Below are 9,396 nucleotides of genomic sequence, written 5' to 3'. Positions count from 1 at the left end.
TCATATATATATATAATATAATATATATTTATTCAATTTATTATAACTTTGTCTACCCCGGGATGGCCCTATTTGCAAATAGATCGTTTAAATAACATGTCAAGCGGTGACAGCAGTGTCTAGCCATACTACACATACAGTTTTTATGTTTACATAATTTGAATATCCTGCTCCCTCCCCCCAATGAGTACGCTTTACGTGGAGTGGTGGTGGCGTAGTGGGCTGGGGGGGGGGGGGATGGGGGTGTTGATCTGTAAATCTTGATTTCTACTGATTTAACCATAAAATATTTGACAATAAAAGACCCAGGACAATTTCAAGAGCAAGCAAGGGAAATGTTACACTTGAAGGTAAGTTAAAACAAATTGTCAAAAGTTGTTTCTTTAAAAATTCTGGACATTTTTCTTTTGTCACAAACATCTAAAACAGTTTTAATTTGAGTTCTATAAATTCATTTCAGCACAACTACTGTGTGTGTCTGCAGGATGAAGGTAAATCAAAGGCAGTGAAATCAACACAGGTGAAATGGGATTCATGGCTATATCTAGTACAGATGCGTTTATATCTTATAAGGGGCTCACAAAATAACTCTATACATTCAAACAAATTACATTGTTGCCTTTTATTGGTGATTTTTTTTTATCAGAAATTATTAAATCAAAATTAAATATATTTTCAGAATTGTTTTGTTTCTTTTTCTTTTGTTAACTTTTTCATGCTATTGATTTTTTTATCAAAGTTTTCATACTTTTGACTGGACACACAAATAACATCTTAGGTGTGTATAACTTTCTTCTGTGAAAGGCTTGAAGGTGTGGTGCTCAAAGTTATTTTTATTGGAAATTCAGTTTGAAACAATCTTCCAGCGTGACTGTCTCAATTGTTCTCCCTTTGAAGAGCCCTCTGAAGGCATTATTTATGATGTTTGGAACATAGGATTGGCTTCGTTTTCACGAATTTTTGATTTGTTATTAAAATATCTTGAAAATAGGCTAAAATATATTTTTTAGTGTACCCTTGTATTTTATTTGGCCTTTAGATCTGTGAGGAGAGCAGCTCTGGAGTATGTATCTCTCATATTGTAGGCCTTTTTGATCACTCAAAAATGATGTATTTGCGAATCAAATTGAAATCTTTAGTGACAGAATTCGTATACAGGCATTCAAAAGACATGGGCTCCTCCTGTGTACATTAATAACAGCACACACTATGTCGCTCTCAAGCTGAGGTAAAGTTTTGCTCAATTTACATTATAAATGATGAGCAAGTGTAAGATGTTGCATGCTAGAATCCTAGAGTGATCAGCAGGTCTGCTAAGAACAAGTGAACTCTTCTGGTATTTCTAAAAAATACAGTAACCAAACAGTATTTTAAAATGAATAAAGAAACTAAAGATTTTCTGAATTAAATGTTCTCTGACTTCTGCTCCCGCAGGATGCATTCTGTCTTGATGTGGGAACAGTGGATCACCACCATCGTCATTAGCAGCAGCATCCTCATCATCAGCAGGTACCAGCATGATCCAATCTGCCTCCACAGGAAGTTGAACAAATTTCTGTGACAGGATTTTTTGAGGAGTTTTGGGAAAAGTCAGCATGGTGTTCATGAGCTGTAACAGCAAATGTGTTACTGCTTTCACAGCCTTGCTGACCTAAGACTTGCTGAGCCACAGGCCATCATCAACCACCTCCAGAAAACATTCCACAGCACAATAATGCAGTGCAGCTATGGACTGCACTGCTGGATTAAGGAGTACTTCTTGTGGCCCTCTGAATGTTTCTCAACCTGCAGCAATTCAAGGATCTTGTTCCTTGGAATCTGGAATTTTCTTATGATGTTATCATCAGATAGAGGGTCAAGTGGGGAGAAATTTGTCCTTATGTAGGCATTTATATACCCTTTAAATGACAGTTTATTTTCAGAATGCCACTTGTTTTTTACACAAACACTCACACATTTCTCAATACACAAAAAACACACTCTGACATCCATACCAACACACCCACACAAGTTTAGCTGCATCTTTTATTCAATTGGCCTGCAGTACTCAATAATACAGCAAACAAAAAATAGGAAAAAGCATATTTGCTCCACTGGCTGAACATGAGAAAAATGGCGCCATCTTGTGAAAAATATTACAAATTCAAATTTTGGCTCCAGAATGAAAGCATAATGTCATAGAATTCATGATTTTATGCTTTAATGGCACTGGGCTTCAATGGGGCCATTTTTGTCCTGAAGGCCTTGAGTGTCACTATTTTGTGTACACAGTGTATTATAGATGTATTATAGGAACTGAGGCTGAAATATATAAATTCCCCCAAAATTACACACCTTTGGCAAAATGTATGCCTTTGGCATTAACACAGCCAAAATGAACGAGAAAACAAAAATGAAAAAGACAAAAAAATGTCCCTAAGGTTGCACAAGGGTTAACTTCTCTGTCACCTAAAAGCAACTTGAAAATCAGATGTTTGTTGCCATGCAGCACCTCACAGCTTCTCCAGAGTCCAATTGCCAGACCCAGTCTGTATCTTTCACTCCATATATTTTTAATTTGATATCTTTCATTGTGTCAAGAATAAAAGTGGCATTCTAATTGGTTTTGGAAAGTGTGCATATGTGTGTGCTAAAGTGCCCCAGAGGTAAGAGGGAAACCCCACTATTGCAGCTCATTGCTGGGACAGGTCACGATGAAAGCAAACACACCAGCAACAGAGGGGCGTGTGAAAATAAAGCAAAACAACGGAGAACAGAAAATAACAGTCATAGCCATGTTTGTTATAAACGTGGGGAAATAACGTTGCTGTGGAGCTGCTTACTGACAGAACCACTTGTATACTGTAGTAAAGAGTACGCCACTTACAAAGTGCATATAAACGTAAATGTCTATTTCATGTCTCAAGCAGTTTTTTCTCAAGAAATGGATTTCTGTCCATGTAAATGAGCTATTATAATTTGATATCCATTCGATCTCTACAGAAGTTATTACTCCACCCTCTGAGCAACGCCATTAATGACAGCTCCACATTGTTGAACTAACATGGTTTGAACGATGGATGTGCGACATAGTTACTAGGGTTTTGGGAAATAGTTGTGACTAGCTAGTTAGTTTCTCTAACAATGCATCATACTATGGTGGTTAAGCCATGAGTTACGTCGTTATATGGGAAACACACCCCTGGATGTGTATGACTTTCTTCAGTGGAACACAAATTAAGATTTTTAGAAGAGTTTCTCAGTTCTTTTGATCCATTCACCTGCAAAAAAAGCTCAAAAAATCACATAGGCCAGTTTAAAAGCAATCCATATGACGTCAGTGGTTAAATCAATCTGTTCTTGGTTGGTGAATGGGCTGGGTACTAAGACATTGTTGGCAGGCCACATTTCAGTCAGTTATGCCAGTGTTGGAATATTAATTACAACAGGAACACACCTTCAGCTGAGTTTTTTGAGGCAGAGCTAAATAAAAAGTTTAAACCAATGAGTAAGTAATACATTTCATTTTGGTGTCTTATAGTCTTTGGTTAAAACTTGTGTGAAAAATGTGTGGGTCTTTTTTGATAGTGCCCTTAAATGCCCTGTAAAATCCAGTTTTTAATCAACAAAGAGTACTTGTAAAGTGTCTTTCTGTCCATCAAGCACTTCGAAACAGTGATACATGCTTTTATCACCTCTAGACTGGACTATTGCAATTCCCTATATCTGTGAATTAACAATTCTTCCATATCTAGATTACAGATGGTTCAAAATGCAACTGCGAGATTTTTAAAGTGTCTGTAAATGTAAGCACATTACTCCTGTATTAGTGTCTTTACATTGGCTCCATGTCCATCCTAGAATTTATTTTAAAGTGCTCTTGCTTGTATCTAAATCCTTAAATGGCCAAGCCCCTGCCTACCTCTCTGACCTTTTGTGTGAACACCGTCCAGGAACAGCTCTTTGGTCCGCCAACCAGAGTTTATTAACTGTTCTAAGTCGAAGCTAAAATCTAGGGGTAATCGAGTGTTCACCATAGATGCATCTAAACTTTGGAACAGCATACCGACTTCTATCAAAACTGCTCCAACACTACATATTTTTTAATCTAAGTTAAAAACGTATCTTTTCTCTCTAGATTACAGCTTGTGATGTTCTCTGTTGTTTGTTTGTGTATATTGTATTTAAAAAGATCTTCAGAACACAGTGTTCAGCACATTGGTCAACCTTTGTTGTGCTATATAAATCAAATTGAATTGAATTAATATTTTTCACAAGTTTAACCTTTAAAACAAAAAGAACCAATATCACATTCATTACTTAAGACAACAATGTCTTTGTTCTCGACAGTGGAATAAACTGGGGGCTTCAAGTGACAGTAGGTTAAAATTACTTTCTAAAATTAAGTCTTACAGTGAGTAAGATATACACTCACCTAAAGGATTATTAGGAACACCTGTTCAATTTCTCATTAATGCAATTATCTAATCAACCAATCACATGGCAGTTGCTTCAATGCATTTAGGGGTGTGGTCCTGGTCAAGACAATCTCCTGAACTCCAAACTGAATGTCAGAATGGGAAAGAAAGGTGATTTAAGCAATTTTGAGCGTGGCATGCCAGACGGGCCGGTCTGAGTATTTCACAATCTGCTCAGTTACTGGGATTTTCACGCACAAACATTTCTAGGGTTTACAAAGAATGGTGTGAAAAGGGAAAAACATCCAGTATGCGGCAGTCCTGTGGGCAAAAATGCCTTGTTGGTGCTAGAGGAGAATGGGCCGACTGATTCAAGCTGATAGAAGAGCAACTTTGCCTGAAATAACCACTCGTTACAAACGAGGTATGCAGCAAAGCATTTGTGAAGCCACAGCACGCACAACCTTGGGGCGGATGGGCTACAACAGCAGAAGACCCCACCGGGTACCACTCCTCTCCACTACAAATAGAAAAAAAGAGGCTACAATTAGCAATAGCTCACCAAAATTGGACAGTTGAAGACTGGAAAAATGTTGCCTGGTCTGATGAGTCTCAATTTCTGTTGAGACATTCAGATGGTAGAGTCAGAATTTGGCGTAAACAGAATGAGAACATGGATCCATCATGCCTTGTTACCACTGTGCAGGCTGGTGGTGGTGGTGTAATGGTGTGGGGGATGATTTCTTGGCACACTTTAGGCCCCTTAGTGCCAACTGGGCATCGTTTAAATGTCACGGCCTACCTGAGCATTGTTTCTGACCATGTCCATCCCTTTATGGCCACCATGTACCCATCCTCTGATGGCTACTTCCAACAGGATAATGCACCATGTCACAAAGCTCGAATCATTTCAAATTGGTTTCTTGAACATGACAATGAGTTCACTGTACTAAAATGGCCCCCACAGTCACCAGATCTCAACCCAATAGTGCATCTTTGGGATGTGGTGGAACGGGAGCTTCGTGCCCTGGATGTGCATCCCACAAATCTCCATCAACTGCAAGATGCTATCCTATCAATATGGGCCAACATTTCTAAAGAATGCTTTCAGCACCTTCTTGAATCAATGCCACGTAGAATTAAGGCAGTTCTGAAGGTGAAAGGGGTCAAACACAGTATTAGTATGGTGTTCCTAATAATCCTTTAGGTGAGTGTATATATATATATATATATATATATATATATATATATATATATATATATATATATATATATAACACTTGAATATAATATTATAATAAATGCTTTCTAAATATTTCATGTGTGTATGTTTTTTAAATATGGCATTTTCTTGATAACATAATTCGACCTGTTATTCCATTAACAGAGAATTTAGTCAATACTATGCATTTTCTTCTGTAACATGACACCAGACATGTCCATACATTAATCAACATGTATTATTGCACTTGTGAGTTTGATGTCTTTTGATCTGGTTTATTTATACTCCAGATGAGCATCGGATGGCATACATTTCTTCATCATCAACTCCAGTGAATTATTATATCATGTTAACTGAAAGCACTCATATGTCTCATGAGAACTTTATGGAAGCAGTATCTCTCCTTATACCGACTCCACGTCTGAAGAAGGTTTCTACAGACCAGGAGAGTGAAATCATTCTGTTATTCTGTCCTGTTGGGTCACAAAATGACAGAAATGCAGTTTTGGAAGACTTCTGCAACATGACAGGTAAAGGAAGACAGGACTTACTGGCAATGGAATACAGTTAATTAATACAAAACTAACATGGCATATGGCCTTGTTTCTGGGTAAGTATCTCTTATAACACGTTTAAAACAAGAATAACTGGAAGAACAATAAAAAATAGGAAAAACAAACAAGAATCATTTTATTCACTCTTCTCTTGAGTAAATGTGTTCACAATCTTTGGGACTGACCATGTGTGAACTGAATTACTCTTGAAATGTGTGTGTTGTCACACAAGATAATTGACAGTCTTCATTGATATTTATTTAATAAGTTATCATAGTTATCATATGTAGTTTTAATATATTAGAAGCCCCTTTAATTTCTTCTCCACTACACATCATTTATTTGCCTGAATGCTGATCCATTAAATGAATGACAAAGTCTTTTTCTTACTCTCAGCCAAGCCTGTGGATCTTATTTTGCTCCATGTAACACACTCTGGGACAGAGTGCAGTGGATTTGTGAACATGCTAAATCTGATTGCCGTGGATTTTTGTACAATGGTGTAGGACTCTCTGTGACCTGCTAAAACACCCAAAAAGCAGTTTCTGCAGTCTCACACCGGCTAAGAACTAAGGTGGCTTGATTTGTCTTTAGAGTTAGTTGTTATTGGATACTTTCTATAAGAAGAGGACATCAGAATAACAGTCCTGTGCTTTTGTAAAGATTAGAGATCATTAAGGATGAGGAGCAGAATAACACTGAGGGTGGACACACACTGCCATTCAGAAAGATCCTATGACTCTAACATAGAAGGATTCATACATAGACTCTTTCTACAGGTGAGATGATGCAGTAAATTAGACAATATATATATATATATATATATACTCACCTAAAGGATTATTAGGAACACCATACTAATACTGTGTTTGACCCCCTTTCGCCTTCAGAACTGCCTTAATTCTACGTGGCATTGATTCAACAAGGTGCTGAAAGCATTCTTTAGAAATGTTGGCCCATATTGATAGGATAGCATCTTGCAGTTGATGGAGATTTGTGGGATGCACATCCAAGGCATGAAGCTCCCGTTCCACCACATCCCAAAGATGCTCTATTGGGTTGAGATCTGGTGACTGTGGGGGCCATTTTAGTACAGTGAACTTATTGTCATGTTCAAGAAACCAATTTGAAATGATTCGAGCTTTGTGACATGGTGCATTATCCTGCTGGAAGTAGCCATCAGAGGATGGGTACATGGTAGCCATAAAGGGATGGACATGGTCAGAAACAATGCTCAGGTAGGCCGTGGCATTTAAACGATGCCCAATTGGCACTAAGGGGCCTAAAGTGTGCCAAGAAAACATCCCCCACACCATTACACCACCACCACCATCCTGCACAGTGGTAACAAGGCATGATGGATCCATGTTCTCATTCTGTTTACGCCAAATTCTGACTCTACCATCTGAATGTCTCAACAGAAACTGAGACTCATCAGACCAGGCAACATTTTTACAGTCTTCAACTGTCCAATTTTGGTGAGCTCTTGCAAATTGTAGCCTCTTTTTCCTATTTGTAGTGGAGAGGAGTGGTACCCGGTGGGGTCTTCTGCTGTTGTAGCCCATCCGCCTCAAGGTTGTGCGTGTTGTGGCTTCACAAATGCTTTGCTGCATACCTCGGTTGTAACAAGTGGTTATTTCAGGCAAAGTTGCTCTTCTATCAGCTTGAATCAGTCGGCCCATTCTCCTCTGACCTCTAGCATCAACAAGGCATTTTCGCCCACAGGACTGCCGCATACTGGATGTTTTTCCCTTTTCACACCATTCTTTGTAAACCCTAGAAATGGTTGTGCGTGAAAATCCCAGTAACTGAGCAGATTGTGAAATACTCAGACCGACCCGTCTGGCACCAACAACCATGCCACGCTCAAAATTGCTTAAATCACCTTTCTTTCCCATTCTGACATTCAGTTTGGAGTTCAGGAGATTGTCTTGACCAGGACCACACCCCTAAATGCATTGAAGCAACTGTCATGTGATTGGTTGATTAGATAATTGCATTAATGAGAAATTGAACAGGTGTTCCTAATAATCCTTTAGGTGAGTGTATATATATATTTATTTATTTTTTACTTTTGTTAAACTGTACAAAATGCTAGTATAATTAATTTGTTCTTTTCAGGTCAAATTTTAAGAAATGATTATTAGTTTTTTGACGTAAATATACAGAATGTATTATAATGTAGGATTATAAATGTGAAAAAAAAAACTATTCTGGTAATGGTGTTTAATCAGGGGTGTAGATTCCGAAAATAATCAAAACAAGCAAGAACAACCCACCCAATATTTATACCATGATCAATGGAAACATGTGAATCCCCAATGTTCAAGCCAAATCTACGCCCTTATGTTTAATGTGTGATGATGTAATGAATAACAGAAAAATGAATGATTAAGATCATTATGAAAATGAAAGAATTTCATCACAAAGCTCGAGATAAACAAACACTCAATTTTAAATTACACAAATATAAAATAATATATTGTTAAAATCATTTATGCGATGTGAAATTTAAAAAATGTGCAATGCCATGTGCAATGTTTATGTGTCTCATATAACTCATTCTATGTATCATGAACTGTATCTGTTACTACACCTCTCCTCTAAATATTTGCCTGAAAACGAAATAATATAAAATATAACTGGTCATTACAAATATCAATAAATGTGGTGTTTAACTGTAAAATTGGTCTCCTTTTGCTTTCATACATTTTAATAGCAGATTATGTTGGTTTCCCTCGTTTAGATGGTTGATAGCATAGAATTTTAGCATTTACTAAGAGATGCTTGTCCAATGAGATGTTTGGCCTGTTTTACTAGTTTGTTCCAATTGTCCCAAATACATTAGTAAGATGATAACAATTGACCCTTTAGACACTCAGTATGAAAAATCTAAAATTCTCAGTTTTAAATTTTATGTAACAAATAAAACATAAAAACCTAACATTAGCTAAGAAATAAAGACATATAAATTTTCATGCTCATGGGTAGCCAAGCATGAGAATTATAAGTGAAGTTTAGAGTACTCCAATCAGTTTAAATGGAACATCATTTTCCACTGTCTATTCTTGGTATAATAACACATTTTGTGAGATGTATCTACTGTATCTACTGCACGTGTGCTTGAAGTTGCATTTACTGACATACATTTACAAACAAGCTGCATGATTACAAGTTCTATTGGCATTTGTAGTCAATGATTTTAGTCAAAAGTGTTTAGATG

Source organism: Xyrauchen texanus, chromosome 3 (assembly GCF_025860055.1).
Source record: "Xyrauchen texanus isolate HMW12.3.18 chromosome 3, RBS_HiC_50CHRs, whole genome shotgun sequence".
Classification (NCBI taxonomy): domain Eukaryota; kingdom Metazoa; phylum Chordata; class Actinopteri; order Cypriniformes; family Catostomidae; genus Xyrauchen; species Xyrauchen texanus.
This window is presented reverse-complemented; position numbering follows the sequence as displayed.